Below are 16778 nucleotides of genomic sequence, written 5' to 3' on the forward strand. Positions count from 1 at the left end.
CTCCCACCCTGCTCCACTTCTGCGGCAGGGTACTCCCTTTTGCTCTCTCTCTTTCCTTTTGGGTGTTGTGGTTTGCAATAGAGGTATTAAGTGGCCATAATGTTTGGTCTATCGTCTATTTTCAGTGTGCATTTCCTATCCCGAGTGGGCCCTCCAAGCACGCTTTACTTGGTGTTCCCTTCTCTATCTGAGCTGCCTTTTCCCCCCAGTGTGAGAGGCCAGCTTCCATGTCATGGAGCAATCCTCCTGGTGCTTATCTCTACTCTTATTGGGTGTTAGTCTCCCATTCTGTCACCTTATATTTCACAGATGAGTGCAATCTATGTCTGTCCCTCTCTTTCTGACTCAATTCTATTAGCATGATACTTCCCATGTTGGTCCACTTATATGAAAATTTCATGAATTCATCTTTTCTCACAGCTGCATAGTATTTCATGACATCTGCACTTGTATGTTCAATGCAGCACTGTTTACAATAGGCAAAATCTGGAAAAAAACCTGCGTGCCCAAGAGCAGATGACTGGTTAAAGAAACTTTGAGCGACTCTCCTTTAGGGTTGGCATTTGACTCTCCTTTCCTTATTTTTTAAACCACAGGGTTTTCTAAGGAATCATCCCTGGACAAAGCATCAGCATCTTTGGGGCACTTGTTGGAAACACAAATTATTGCATAACATCCGGAGACTACAGGACACGTTCTCCTTTAGATTGGTTCTTTAGATGTTGTTGAATAGGAAATTAATGGGGTGGGCCCAGCCATTTGGGTTTGGAGGAGACTTTTAGGTGATTCTGATAACTACCCATGTTTGCGAATTACAATGTGATCCATTTGAGGAAGGATTAGAGGATAATTTGGTTCTGTTTACTTGCTGCCAACCTATTCTAGTCACCACCTTGATTTTAGACAGGGTCTGTAAAGAATCCAAATCATTCCCATGGAACTCCCCTATTTCACACCTTTTATGAAACAGGCAATATATGTAGCTTTGCAGCTATGATGCTTCTCCAAAGTCTTGTTTCTTCTTAACTTTATTCTTATCTTTTGTGTGACCACCTTAAGCAATCTTTGCTTTCCCTTACTTTGCTTTGGTTTCTTTTGGGTGCTTGGTTTTTTTTCACAGGCCCGACAGAAAACAGACCTAATTGTGGCAACTGAGTTTAATAAAGGAACAGTTTATGAAGTACAGGCTGAGTAAAGTGACTACAACAAGGAATAATGCAAGATTTCAGAGGAAGCATTATATAGCCCCATAATATCACTACTCTAAGAACAAGGAAAGAGAAAATGCTAGAACTCAGAATGAATTGCTATAGTGAATTGACTGATGCCTTACTCCCCAAATATATGCCCAAGTACTAATTTCTAGAACCCGTGAGTGGTGACTTCTTTTGTAAAAGAAAGTTTGATCTTATTAAACATCCTGAGATGAGGTTATTCTACATAATCCATGTGGCCCCCAAATACTTATTGTTTTTATTAAAGAAAGAGATATAAAACAGGTGGTAGAGGAGGTGGGAAGTTAGTACAGTGGGTAGGGAACTTACTTTGCATGTGGTCTATCCTGGCTTGATCTCAGGCATCCCATATTGTACCTTGAGCAGCGTCAGGAATAATTCCTGAGTGTAGACTCAGGAGTGAGTACTGAGCACAACTGGGCATAGGCTAAAATCAAATCAACATGAAAAATTAAAAAAAAAAACTTAACAATAAAACAGATGATAGAGAAACCAGAGAAAAGGACAAGGCAATGTGACTACAGAGACAGAGACTGGTGATGGGGACACAAGCCAAGAAAAACTAAGAACTGACTCTCCTTTGGAACCTCCGAGGGTTCCACTGACATCTTGGTTCCAGACTTTTGTCCTCTGGAACTGTGAGATTACATTTCTATAGTTTCAAAGTCTCATATTTCTAGTAATTTTTTTTTTGGGGGGGAATCTTTACCTGCCAGTGCTCAGGGCTAACTCTTGGCTTTGCTCTTAGGGATCACTCCTGGAGGGACTTGAGGGACTTAATGAGGTGTTGGAGATTAACTGTGTTTGTCATATTCAAGACAAACACTCTCTCTGCTGTGTCCCATTTATCGTAATATGTTTAAAGGCAGCCACAGGTCACAAATATAGTCTCTCTAGAGAAGACTGTTGACACTGCTGATGAACTAGGACAACTTAGAACACCACCACAAGGAGCGAGCTGGGTGTCATTTCTCAGTCGTCAACATCCTTCATCTCCAGATGGTGGATCACAAAAATGGAATACTTAGATGAAACTATGGGACAAGGAGACTTCTTGATGTGATCCACTGGGGTTGATCTTTTGAGTCTCAGGGCAAAGGAAGGAGATTGGAAAGAGAGAGAGAGGCTATGGAGGTCAATGTAAAAACCATCAAGTGCCTACAGTCCAGCAGGAAAAGCAGACCTGAGTGGTCATCACTGAACAGATATTGAAAGGCCTGTCCAAACATAATGCAGGAGATAGTTGTAGCAAGAATCAGTGTTTTGTGAGGTGTTGAGAAAAACACCATCAACATAATTTGTCTGAAAAAAATTGGCCAGAATAAATAGAAATCCAAATGATATTTACACAGTGAAAGGAACATGGTTTAATTTTCTGGGAGTGAGGAAGTGATTCTTTATGTCTCCACACTTGGAAGACAGCTAAGATGACAGTAGAATAAGAGAGTGAAAGGCTGTGAACAGCAGGCACTTGAGATGAGTGAAGAAATCGGAGAGGGAGAGGAGATGTGTAAGTGCTAAGTTCTCAAATATAAGCCTTCTACTTTGTTTTTGTTGTTGTTGTTCATCCTGATATTGTGGTTGAGTCAACAATAGAATCGACTGTTGTCCCATGTAGGGTCCTAATCATTCTCTCTATTGACAGGTGAGGGCACCTCTGATGAACCAGCCTCAAAAGTGGCTGGGGGGGTTCCAGTTTCCAAGAACACCGCCACAAAGAGTGAGCTGGGATCAGTCCTGCATCGTTTTTCACGGAGTCAGAGAGCTAGAGACAAACGTGGGGCTGGATGTATTAGAGACACTATAGCCCATACCTTGGGCTTATCATCCCAGAAGGAAGTTTCCAGCGAAGGTCTAAGACGGTCTCAGGCTCATGACACCCTGCTCTCTGTGACCCCAGGCCATGTAGTTTGTCTTCCTTGTGTCTCTGTCAGAGCAATGGAAAGACCGAGGCACCCTCCTTCTTATACAAACGCTGAAAAGAACAAATAATGGTAAATACCCAGGGGGAGTAGGTAAATAGAAATAAGACTTTAAGCAAACCACATGGAATTATCTAATTATGAAGTAGGGAAGGAAAGGCCAGAGGGGTGGAAGGTACAGAGAGCATGTAAATGCAGGCCAGAAAAAAAAAATAAATAAATGCAGGCCAGAGAGGAGTTAGAGGAATTCAGTCAATAACAGAACACACAACTTGACCCTTGTTTTCCCTTCCCTCGCAGAGTTTCCCTCTCTTTTCAGATAAGTAAGAGGAGAGAGAGTTGGGGCTGGAGCGATAGCACAGAGGGTAGGGCGTTTGCCTTGCACGCGGCCGACCCGGGTTCTAATCCCAGCATCCCATATGGTCCCCTGAGTACCACCAGGGGTAATTCCTGAGTGAAGAGCCAGGAGAATCCCCTGTGCATCACCGGATGTGACCCAAAAACCAAAAAAATAAAAAAAAAAAAAGAAAGAGGAGAGAGTGGTCTATACAGCCACTTCTCCTCTTTTGAAGGATGTGAGCTGGTTGTCATCTTCTAGTCTGCAGTACCTACCTACATATTATCACCACCGCCACCTTCACCACCAAAAACAATACCACTGGCAGCAGCAGCAGCAGCATCACCAACAAAAAACTGAATTTGGGGACCGGAGCAATAGTACAGTGGGTAGGGCGTTTGCCTTGCCTGCAGCCGACCTGGGTTCAATCCCCGGCATCCCGTATGGTTCCCCCAAACACTGCCAGGAGTAATTCTTGAGTGCAGAGCCAGGAGTAACCCCTGAGCATCGCTGGGTATGACCCAAGAAGAAAAAAAAAGAAAAGAAAAAAGAAAAACAATTGAATTATTAAAGATAATATGAATGTGTCAGTTCCTGGTACTGTGTGAGTGGAGCTAGTCTTGCAAAAGTACAGAGAACCAGTGTGTTCATAGCAGCTTGCATCCAGAAAGGGGGAAAGAGAAAGAGACAGACGTGCACAGACACAGAGGCAGGCGCAGAGATTGTCTTTGTCTGCCTCTGTGTGCCTGCAGGCCATGCTGAAGCAGCATTTCTATGCCCGAGACGGAGCCTGGTCTGGCCATAGGGCATGTCCGTGTGAGTGTGAGTGTGAGTTGACCCAGAGTCCAGGTCTAAGGGCCTCTGGCAAACGGTCGCCTGCCGGACTCATTACGGAGAAGACCAGGTGCTTGGAGTGTCCCCAAAGTCATACCGAGTGCACCATCACGAGTTTAAAAAATATTCCTGCAAGAGATATAAATAAAGACTCTAAGCCCAAAGCCAGGGATTTAGAAAACCATCCTTAAACACAGGATAATTTATAGCTGCTGCTCTCCTGTCCCGCGGATGACTCAGCTCTCTCAGTCCAAGCAGGCCCAGCCTGCTCCAGTAACCCCTGGGCTTGGCTAGGAGGGAAGAGCTAAAGTGACTCCAAAGAACCTTGCACATTAACCACCCAGCTCCCGGACTGTCCTCTGGGACTGTCCCTCTTCCTTTTGGGTAAACTCCAGTCGCGGGATGGACGAACAGATTCTTAAGGCTGAGAAGCAGGCTCAGTGGGTAGTCTGAGCCGGTGGGCCCTTTGGAAGCCTATGAAACAGATTCCCGTCTATTGCTGGGATATGGAGGATTAGGCTCCACACAGAAGGGGCCGTCTTCCTGGCAGTGCACATGCCCGGAAAGCGGCGGGCTCAGCACGCAGACTCCCCCTGTCCTCTCTCAGCCCCAACAGAAGGATGTCTCATGAGTTCAGAGACTCCCGATCCTTAGAGCATCAAGAGAAAGGAGAGTACCTTCCCCTTCTGTTTGGAAGCTAATGTGCTCCTCAAGTGCCTGCAAGGGGTCAGTCCTCAGACAGGTTGTGAGAAGCTTAAACTTTGTGGTAAATTGATGGTGGGAGGTTTTCAGAAAGAAGCTGAGTTTTTCATTTTCTCTCTTTCTCCCCTGTAACTGCTCCTCTGCCTTGACTATACCTTGACACAGACTCTGGCAGTCACGTTGAAAGGGACAAATACAGGAGCAAAAACTGCTTCTGTTTTCTTCTCCCCCGACCCGTGCACACCACTTAAAAACCTCTAAGGAATATGGAAAGAACTGGAAACGCTTGAAAGTCTTTGTACCCTCAGGCCTCAGCCCAGACTGGACCCCGAGGATGTTACCATGTCCAGGGCCAGGCAATTGGCTCTCCCAGAATGGATAAAAGGTCCTTTGGGGTCACTTTAAAAGCAGCTCAGCTCTTTGCTTCAGTCACTAAAGTGCTTGAATCAAATTTTCTCAGCTCTAGCCAATGAATCTGTGCCATTGGCATTACTCTAACTCAGGCCCTAGCACCTCATAGATATGTAACGGTTGTTGAGTAGGTGGATGTCTCCTCAGTTCCATCACTAGTGACTTCATTCCATGCTTTCATTTGAAGCCAGTATGTGGGACTTATTTGAGTTTGCCTCCTCAAAGGCAATTTTTAAAATTTTATTGAATCACCGTGAGATAGTTACAAACTTTCATGTTTGGGTTACAATCTCACAATGATCAAACACCCATCCCTCCACCAGTGCACATTCCCCACAACCAATATCCCGGTATACCCCCCCTTTCCCACCCTCCCCCTGCCTCCATGGCAGGCAATATTCCCCATACTCTCCCTCTACTTTTGGGCATTATGGCTTGCAACACAGACACTGAGAGGCCATCATGTTTGTTCCATTATCTACTTTCGGCATGCATCTCCCATCCCAACTGGTTCCTCCAGCCATCAGTTTCTTAGTGATCCCTTTTCTATCCCATCTGTCAAAGGCAATTTTTAAAGTGAGAGGACTTAGAGTTTGGATAATGACTGAGGCAGGGGGAACCCTGTTCCAGTATAGGGTGAACCTCTGGGCGGGGTTGTGTCTTGTTGCCCATGCCTGCGCTGTGCAATATTTATTGCTTCATTTTTGTCTGGGATATGTAGTGCAGCCTCATTGGGTATCTATTGGTCTACATAGTATATATTTGTGATATGCAAGTTTTGCATTTGGTCAATAAACTCCTTAAAAAGAGAAAAAAATTTCTCCTTCCAAGAAGGAAATGTCAAGTCAGCCAAGTTAAACCACACACCCACCTCCCAAATTACACAAACTGACTTCATGAATGACAGAAAGCAGAGTCCCTCAGTAGCTGGCTTACTGAAACCACAGAATTCTGGCCTGGCCAGGTCTTGTGGGGATGTAGAGGGCATCCTTCAGAGCCATTGCTCTGTCCTTTGAGGACAGCCCTCTCTGGGATGTCTTCTCTGCTTTGGACTCTCCCTCCGGGAGCTGCTTTTCACCTTACATCAGTTTCTCATGGCTCCTTGCTCTTTGCCATCTGTCCGTTCCCATTATTAAAATAAGAAAGGCTGCTGGGATTCATTGAGATGCATGAGGCACAAACTGATCAGCACCTATAGCCCCATTAGATGCACTGAGACAGATTACATCCGTGCATTTTACAGGAGGGAAACAGAAGTGGAGAGACGTGAAGAGACTTTCAAGATCTCACAGCTATTGAATAGCAGCCACTTAGCTCCTTAGGTGCTTAGAGAATTGATCTATAGTAATTTTTAGGTAACAGCTACTGAAAAAACACCACCTGCCCTCCAATTAAGAACCTGGAGGAGGTACAGAGGCTGCCTGTGGCCCTCTCCTGCTTTTCCTTTGATAGCTGCTCACTCTGCTTATAGCAACAATTTTTGTTTGACTTGCAGTGGCTTCTACAACTTCATTTGGTAAATCACACACTGAATTTACACATAGTGGTCCTGATTTGCAGACTGGCTGAACTCTTCAGTTGTCATCCATGTTCTGAAGTTGTACATCACTAGGCAAAAGGGCCCTGGCAAAGGCGTATTAATTCTGAGGAGACCCTTGGGAAGATCACCTTGGATTTCTAATTTCTCAAAGAAGGCCTTCCTAGGGTGGGTTTATAAAGTCAACTGGAACCTTCATCCCCCCAAGCTGGCCAGATCAATAGTACAGTGGGGAGGGCATTTGCCTTGCACGCATGACCTGAGTTTGATCCCCAGCATCCCATGTAGTCCCCACAAACACCACCAGGAATAATTCCTGAGTGCAGAGCCCGGAGTAACCCCTGAGCATCGCTGGGTATGACCCCAAAATTGACTCCCCCCCAAAAAAAGAAAGAATAAAAACCCAACCAATTCATCATGCCAGGTTCTTAGTTGAATATTCCAGAGACATAAAACACGATTTCAGTGTCATAGGGGACTCATGGAATGAAATGGACACAGACCTATAGTCCCATGTGTGGGGAGTGGGGGAGGAGGTAGACAAATACACGAGTATTCTGTGCTCAGATAAACGAGATCATGTATATCTATATCCACAGATGACAGGGTGGCCTTTGTCTGTGGCCAAAACAATGAAGCCCAAAACAATGAAGCTTTGACCTGAAAGACTTGTCAGGTGTTTGCTCACATGGACTGGGCCATGCAGATGCTACTGGGGTCCATATATACAAGTGCCCTGGGAAGAAAGGAAGAGCTGTCATTTCTGAGAAAATTCAGACAAGGGCAGCAGAGGAGGCAGAGGAGAGGAGAGGGAGCAGCCCACTTGGCCTATCCCTCTTTTCCTGTCTTCTCCCTCTGCCCCCACTCTAGCCCCAAAGTCAGCAGCACTGAGGGGCTGAGCCAGACCAGAGCTGCTGATTTGGGGCTCTGTTTATACCCTGTTAGCCAGAGCCTGGGTTGCCAAGGCTGCCTGACAGCTGCAGAGATAAGAGGACGGGCCGTTTGTTGCTTCAGAGATTGGATGACTGCACTGGTGTCCATCTCAGCTTATCTTGACCATTTCCCCAAGCCAGGAAGTGAGAAGAGATAGGACAAGCAACCTGCTACTGGTGCTAGGGGTGGTCTTACAAAATCCAGGCTAAAATGTGAGCCCTACTTGAAGTTGCACTTATGAGTTCTCCGAATTGCCCCTCTCCCTGTGCGCTTACTTTCTGCAAGATCAAGGGAGGTGAGAGGGGAGGACTGTCTATTTCCCTCCTATTTATCTTGATCATCACCCATAGCAGAAATGAACACTGGTGCAGTTCTGGGTCAGGCAGAGTTCTACATGCCTCTGTCAAATGCATCTTTTGGGCCAGAGTACTTCTTACTATATCTTCACCATTGGGCCTGCTATAAGAGGTCATATTTTTTCCCCAGTTCCCTCAGCTCCCAGAGGTGGGTACAGGAAACTTTGTATAGCATTCCCAGCCTGGATCCCTTGCAAGAAAATTGTCACAGGGACTTTCTGCCTGTATCTGCTGAGGCTAAAATTTTTTGACTCCAGGCTCAACCCATTGGTCGTTTGGTGAGTCGTGTTCTGACCACTGAGTTTCAGTTCCATATCCTAATCCCTTTAGGAGAGATGTCCTCTACCCGGTGGTGTTTCTCTGTGTGTGTGTACATGTGTGTGTGTATGTGTGTGTGTGTGCGTGTTTTGGGCCACACCTAACAGTGCTCTGGGACTACTGCTGGCTGTACTTGGGGGGACCATATGCAGTTCCAGAGATTGAATCTGAGTAGGCAACATGCAAGGCAAGTGCCTTAACTCTGTACTATCGCTCCAGCCCCTGCAGTGTTCCTTTCCCCCTCTTCTACTCATTGGCCTGTGCACAGCTGCTTTGCCTGCATGCCAGGCCCTGGTCCTGAGTGCCCCTTTGGCATAGTTCCGCATGGCGTTCTGGTTTTCAGTGTTCACACCTCTCAAGGATGAGATTTGCAGATGGTTATCATGTTCTTCTCTTTGGTCTTAACTCTTCTGCCACTTTAGCCTGCCAGAGTTAGTTCATCCTAGAACCCAGCACTGGTATGACCAATGACCTAGGACACCCAGGGCCGCTTGCCGAAGAGTTATTTATTTATTTATTTATTTTGATCCTGGCTTATTTGTCTTTTATTGAGAACCTTGGCATGGGGTGGGGATGAGTATGATTAACTGCCCATTACAGAAATGGAAAGTGAGGGAGAGGGAAAACAACAAATAAGTCACACTGGGCTTGAGGAAAAACTGAGTTGAATTCCTCATGAGTAGTAATGAAGACTGTGACTTCTGGCAGTTTCCTCATCATTAATATGGAAAAGTGTGAAATTTCATACTTCTGGAGGTGACTGTCAGCATGAAAGGAGCTGATAGAAGGTAAGACGCTGTTTTTGTTGTTGTTGGTATTGTTGTTGCTAGTGTCTGGCCTGTAATGGGTGTTGAGTAAGGACTTAATATCTGAAGTACATAAACAATTTATATAACTTATTCACAATGAAACAAAAAATGGGGGGCAGAGGGAATGAATCAGCATTGTTCTAAAGAAGGCATGAAAAGATGCTGAAGATCCTAATCATCAAGAAACATGCAAATTAGAGCCACAATGAGATACCACCTAATACGTATTTAGATGGTCATAATCAAGAATATGAGAGATGACAATTGTTGGTAAGAATGTGGAGAAAAGGAAAAATCTTGTGCACTGTTGATAGGAATATAAACTGGTGTTTATTCAGTTAAAAATACAGCTCCCATATGGCCCAGCAATATTACCCCTGGACATCTACCAAATGGAAATGAAAACAAGATATTAAAAATATATCCGATTAGCACAGGAGTTTTGACCAACTGAGGACATTGGTGGAGTGAAGTGGACACTGGTGAAAAACTTGGTGTTGAAACTTATATGCCGGAAGCTTAATAACAATTAACTTTGTAATTTTGTGATTCATGCAAAGTCTCCTGCCCCCTCTCCTGGCTGTCTTCAGGGGGCCCCTCAGAGGCAGGGCAGGTTGAGTTTCCCTCCCTGCCCTGAGCAGGGCCCCAGCATCTAAAGACCTCTGGAACTCAGCCACAGCCATGCTCAAGGCCACTCTCCACATGCTCAGACGAGCCTCATGCATGAAGGAACCGGCAGAGAAACTCAGGTGTGCGGGACCCGGGGCTGAGCTCTCCAAGTCTGCTCAGATCAGGACTGGGCCTTCTCCACCCAGATGCTCATTTTTTCCAGTAGCTTGGCAACCGCACCCACAAACTGCCCCAGGTGCCATGTAATCCCATCAATGGCCAAGATCCAGAAACTATAAAACAAAGCTCCCTGGAAGCCTCTTATTATCTAGCTCTCCCTCTCAGAGAATCCGGTAAGCTACCGAGGGTATCCTGCCTGCACGGCAGTGCCTGCCAAGCTCCCCATGGTGTATTTGATATGCCAAAAATAGTAACAATGATGAGTCTTATTCCTTTGACCCTGAAAGAGCCTCCAATGCAGCACCAGTGGGAAGGACAAGTAAAGAGAGGCTGCTAAAATCTCAGGGCTAGGACGAATGAAGACGTTACTGGCACCTGCTCAAGCAAATCGATGAACAACGGGATGACAGTGATACAGTGAATTTTATAATTCACAGTGATAAAAAATGAAAAAATATATCAAAGAGAATATGCCATAGCCATGTCGCCAGACCCTGAAGCAGGCTATTTCATTTGAGGCAATCTGGAGGGGGGTGGTGAGTGAAACCCCTTCCTGCCTCAACAGAGCCAGCCCCAGCAGCCGAAAACCTCCAGAACTCAACTGTCACCATGCTCATGGCTGCTCTCCGCACACTCAGACAAGCCTCACCCATGAGTGAATCTATTCCTGGACTGCGTGATATCTCATACTTTACACCACCAGTACACCAAGAGTAGTGCTCCACATTTGATGGGGTTTAAAGTATAATGCAACCAATCTTAGGGGGAAATATATTTATACAGATATATATACGTACATATGTATATATATGTGTACACAGGGCTCAACCTTTAACAACATGCCACTAATCTCTTATAGAAGGGCTTAATGGCTTCTGGGTGAAATATGACAATCTTCACATCATTTCCTTTAAGAAATTTTTTTTGGTCTCATTTTTGGTAGATTATTTATACAAAAAATACAAAATAAATTATTTTGATTCTGCTTTGTGGCAGGGTTTGGGGTTCAGGATGGAAATATGGTGGTGGGAAGGTGGGATTGGTTTTATAATATTAAGTGTAATCAAACATTGCAAGCAACCTTATAACAATAAAATAAAATAAAACTAATCAAAGAAGTGATGAGATATCTGTACTCCCATGTTCATTCGTCCATGATTAGAGCCATGGAAACATTAGAGGTGTGCAACAATAGGTGAATGGAGAAAGAAAATGTAGTAATCTCTCATACAGGCATACACAAATGGAGAGTATAATTCTGTCATTTAAGGGAAGTGAATTCTGGCAGACATGGACTCTAAGTCACACTACTAAGTGAAATTAGTCATAGAGAGGAAGCAATGTACTGATCAGTGAGAAAATAGACAAGGAAATGGAAGTTATCAAATGATGACAAATTATTTATAATCCTTAGATTAGAAAAGAGAATACCAAGAAATTAGAAGTTTGGGAGGGGGATTGGAGGGATGAGGAAGCAGACTGTGATAACAAAGGGAATTGACCAAGGGTCTTAAGCATTTCAATCATTTAAAGGTGAGCTAACTATCACTGTATCACTGTCATCCCATTGCTCATCAATTTGCTTGAGCGGGCGTTAGTAATGCCTCCGTTGTGAGACTTGTTGTTACTGTTTTTGGCATATCGAATATGCCATGAGCTAACTATGCACATCAAAATCATAAGTCAACATGAGGGGCTGGAGAGATAATACAGTGGGTAGAACACTTGCCTTGGCATACAGCAGGCCCCAGTTCAATCTGTGGTGTCCGAGATGGTCCCACATGCATTGCCAGTGATTCCTGAATACAGAGCCAGGAGCATCCACTGAGCATCGCAGGTGTGGTCCCCCCCCCCGGAAAACAAATAACAGGGTCAACATTATTGTAGACAGGTGACCCAAGCTCTAAAAAGCAAATTAAAAAAAATTTTATTGAATCACCGTGAGATAGTTACAAGCTTTCATGTTTGGGTTACAAACTCACAATGATCAAACACCCATCCCTCCACCAGTGCACATTCCCCACAACCAATATCCTGGGTATACACCCCTTTCCCACCCTCCCCCTGCTCTATGGCAGACAATATTCCCCATACTCTCCCTCTACTTTTGGGCATTATGGCTTGCAACAGAGACACTGAGAGGTCATCAAGTGATCCCTTCTCTATTCCATCTGCCTTCTCCCCTCCGCTCATGAAGCAGGCTTCCAGCTATGGGGCAATCCCCCTGGCCCTTGTATCTACTGTCCTTGGGTGTCATCACATGAGGCTGACACCCAAGAACATCTAATAAGCAAATTTTAAACAGTTTGCTAAGGAGGCAGGGTGGGGACGGGGTGGGGGTGGGGGAACCTTGTGTCATTAGTGAAGGGTTGCTGACATTGTGGAGCTGGAATGCCCGAAACTTTGTTATTAAAGCTTTATCAATCATGGAGCCAAATTAAAAAAAAACTGTGGACATGCTGAGTGAAATGAGTCAGAAAGAAAGAGACAGACGTAGAAAGATCGCACTCATATGTGGAATATAAAGTAGCTGGAGGTACAAGCTTACAATGTTGCGATTCCTGGCAGACATTTCTCTGGACTTAGTTACTAAAATACAGAAATCCAAAACTATGCTGCTGCTAGTGTGGCCTCCTGACCTCATATCTCTTCATTCTCAGCAATGGAAAACAAATTACCAAATGCTTTCTTTTCAGCAGATCGACTTTAGGGGGGAGAAACTCCAAATCAATAATAGTGAATTTTTTTGTTTAAATATTGAATGTAATCAAAGTAAAGTGAAAGTAAAATGAAATTTACCAGTTACACATGCGGGATGGGGGGCTGGGGAGGTGGGGGGAAGGGGGGAGGTATATCGTGATTCTTGGTGGTGGAATATGTGCACTGGTGAAGGGATGGGTGTTTGAGCATTGTATAACTGAGACTTTAACCTGAAAGCTTTGTAACTTTCCACATGGTGAATCAATAAAAGAATTAAAAAAATAAAAAAAACTGTGGACAAAAGAAAAAAGAAAGATACTTGTGGGCCAGAGTGATAGTCGAGTGACAGGGCACTCATCTTGCACACAGCTGACCCAGGTTTGACTCGCAGAACCACGTGAGGTTCCCTGAGCCCACTGGGAGGGACTCCTGAGTGCAGAGCCAGGAGTGAGCTCTGAGCACAGCTAGGCGTGGCCTCCTCTTCTCCCCAAAAAGTCTATACTTAAATTGGGTGAAGAATAAGTCCTGGAAATCTAATGCCCAACCATTATAGCAAATGATTCTAGATCATATACTTCAAAGTTGCTGAAACTAGATCTAAAGTGTTCTCACTGCCAAAAAAGAAATAATCATTATATGATGTGATAAAAAAGAAACAATGACCATAAAATTCAATAAAGGTGTTAGCTAATGCTATGGTGGTAATAACACTGTGATCTATAAAATCAATCAAATTAATAGCTCAATAAAAATAAATCGGAAGAATAAAGAAAGGCAAAACCAACGGGGATAAAAACGTGAGAGACTTTAGAGACTCCGGCTTTTCCAAGCATGGAATTTCGAAGCAAACTGAACTTAGAGTCTGCTGTCTTTGCAGGTTCTGTTGCAACTTTGGAGCTGTTCTCTCCCTGAGTAGGATTTTTCCCTTTTCCTTTTTATCTTCTTCCCCTGATCAGAGTCTACGGAAACAGGAGCACTCATAATGTGGCTGGATATTCAGCAACTGTTTTGGTGAATGCTATTTTTTGTTTGTTTGCTTTGTTTTGGAGCCACCCCTGGTATCTCAGGACTTACTCTTGACTCTGTGTATGCCCAGTGATCACTCCTGGTGTGCTTGGGGGTACCATATGAGGTGCTAAGGGCCAACCTGGGTGGATTATATGCAAGGCAAGTACAAGATTAACTTATGACTATCTCTCTGGCCCCTAGTGACTGCTGGTTTGTTGAGCCAGGAGGGATGACTCACTAAGAGGGGTCCCCCTTCCTGCTCTCCTCTGTGCAGTTCCCTTTGTTCCCCCCTCCTTCTCTAGCTGACCTTTCCCTTCTCTCACTGCCTGAGGTGGGTCATCTCCAGGACTCTTGACACTTTCAGCTGAGTGTCCCAAGTAAGGTGGTAGGTCATGGAATCCCTCTAGGCTACAGTTTCTTTACACTGAAAGACACTAGACAAGGCCTTTGACTGCTTGGGAAGAATCAATGGGATTAAGAAAGGGATGAACTCTCTCAAGTTCTGTCTTGGGTCCTTGCAAAGGTGATGACTGTTTCCATTTCTCCTCAGAAGAGGGGGGTTCTCTTTTCTCTGTGTTTGGGTGCTGATACTGTCCATTGTATTTCTCTCTGCTTCTTTCCCAAGAAAAACTGCCTTTAGCCAGTTTCCTCACTGCCACCAAAGATAAGACCACCACTGTCACACTCTCCTTTTCTGAATTCTTATTTTACTAAAAGTGAGAGAAGTTATAAAGATTTCAGAACTTTACAAAGTTCCACAACAGACACCTGCATAAAAAAAAATAAAAGTCCCTGCAGGGATAATAGCTAGAAGCTCTGTTGGGTGTTTGTCTCCTGTTTGAATTCCTTTCTTCCTTTTTAAGAAAAAACACATTTACTAACCAAAGGGTTGATCCTAATCAAACCAACACTTAGAAATAGTTGGATGTAAAATGTTCATGATAAACATAATTGGACACATAATGAAGCAAAAAGGATGGAGATTTGAAGCGAGCTTGTTTATTCTTGTTGCTCAATGCTATTGAAGTGGAAGATGAAACATTTATTCTACTTTGTCATGGACCTGATTACCAGTGACATTCTGTCTAATGTATGACACTGATAATCTTCCCTTTCTCACTTTGCTTTTTGGTATAGTTGCCCTTCCCATCCAACTCCTGGGGTTGAACCAATGCACCGTTTGTAAAATTACAGACATGTTTATTATTTCTGCCATAAAGTACCATCTTTTTTCACCTTCTTTTCAAGATTACAATAAAACAATGTTGTTTTCAAAGTGCTCTCAGTTTTTATGGTAAGACTTTTGTCATTAAAGCCATTATAAATCTCAGGGCCAGAGCCTGAAAAATCAGCAGTCTCTGCCTTGTTCCCTTCAGAGAAGAGATGAAAAAAATGAACTCATTTTCCCACAAAGTCATTCCCACTCCCACTATTGTTACATAAGAATCCTCTTTTTTCCTGGTCACTAGATGGTGGTCTAAGTGAGCATCCAACATGGGCAGAGGAGGGTCTGACTTGGGGAGCAAGCAACAGGTAGTTAATGTGAGAAGGTCTTCTCCTGGCTGAATTTTTAACAGTGGACTTCACAAAATTCCAGCTTCCTCATTTGTGACAACTTTCTCCCCTCTTAGAAGTAGACAGAGGGCATTTACCTTGTATGCGGCCAACCTGGGTTGATTCCTCCACCCCTCTTAGAGAGCCCGGCAAGCTACCCAGAGTATCTTGCCCGCACGGCAGAGCCTGGCAAGCTACCTGTGGCATATTCGATATGCCAAAAACAGTAACAACAAGTCTCACGATGGAGATGTTACTGGTGCCTGCTCGAGCAAATTGATGAGCAATGGGATGACAGTGCTACAGTGATTCTTAAATATTAGTGTGCAGAAAAACTCTGAGACACTTTCTAAAAAATGTCAGTTGTAGGCTGGAGTAGCACAGTAACAGTAGGTAAGGCACTTACTTTGTATGCAGCTGTCCTGGGTTCAACCCCCAGCATTGCATAAAGTTCCCCAAGCCAGTCTTATGTTCTACCCCTGCCCCCTCCATCCTTATCAAATGAACACTCATCAGACTGACTGCACATCTGTTCTATTAATTTATTTGAGTCATTTGTCTTCTAGGACTATAATCTCTCCATCCCATGTTCTTAGTTCATGACCCAGAGAACCATTCTTGCAGCTTTAGGACTAGACAGCTCTATGAAACACAGCTATTCCCTTCTGGTTCCCCAGGGCCGCTTCCTGCCATCAGTTGGAAGCCCTGCTCTTGGCTCACTGCAGTGACTTTAACTCTGCCACTGAACCTGCCAAGTCCTCAGTTTTCCCTTGTTATTACTTCATTGTGGGAACTTGTCAAAGCTTTGACCTCCTATGGAAGGTGTGTTCAAAGAAGAGGCAAAAAATTTTCACTGATGATTAGCAGAAAATCATCAGAATTCCTCCTTTGAAAAAATACAATATAAGTTTATTATATGTTCTTCAGTTGTACAAGTTTGCTCTTCTTGGGTTTTCAGAAAAACTATTAGAATAACTATGAGCCATTACTTTACTTTATTTCTATCACTTGTACAGTGTACTCTGAATCAAACTTAGGTCAGCAGGGTGTAACCAAATATCTTAAACCCTTATCTCTCTGGCCTATCTTCTGGTTCTGTTTTTTAAAAATTATTAGATTTTTAGTTTATTTTTCCAACACCCATCCCTTCACCAGTGTACATTTCTTACCATTAATAATTTTTTTAAAATTATTGTATTTTTAGTTTATTTTTCCAACACCCATCCCTTCACCAGTGTACATTTCCTACCATTAATAAAATTTCCCTCTTGCGCCCCACCTCCCACCTGCCTCTATGGCAGGTATTCTCCTTCTCCTTCTCCTTCTCCTTCTC

Source organism: Sorex araneus, chromosome X (genome assembly GCF_027595985.1).
Source record: "Sorex araneus isolate mSorAra2 chromosome X, mSorAra2.pri, whole genome shotgun sequence".
NCBI classification, from domain to species: domain Eukaryota; kingdom Metazoa; phylum Chordata; class Mammalia; order Eulipotyphla; family Soricidae; genus Sorex; species Sorex araneus.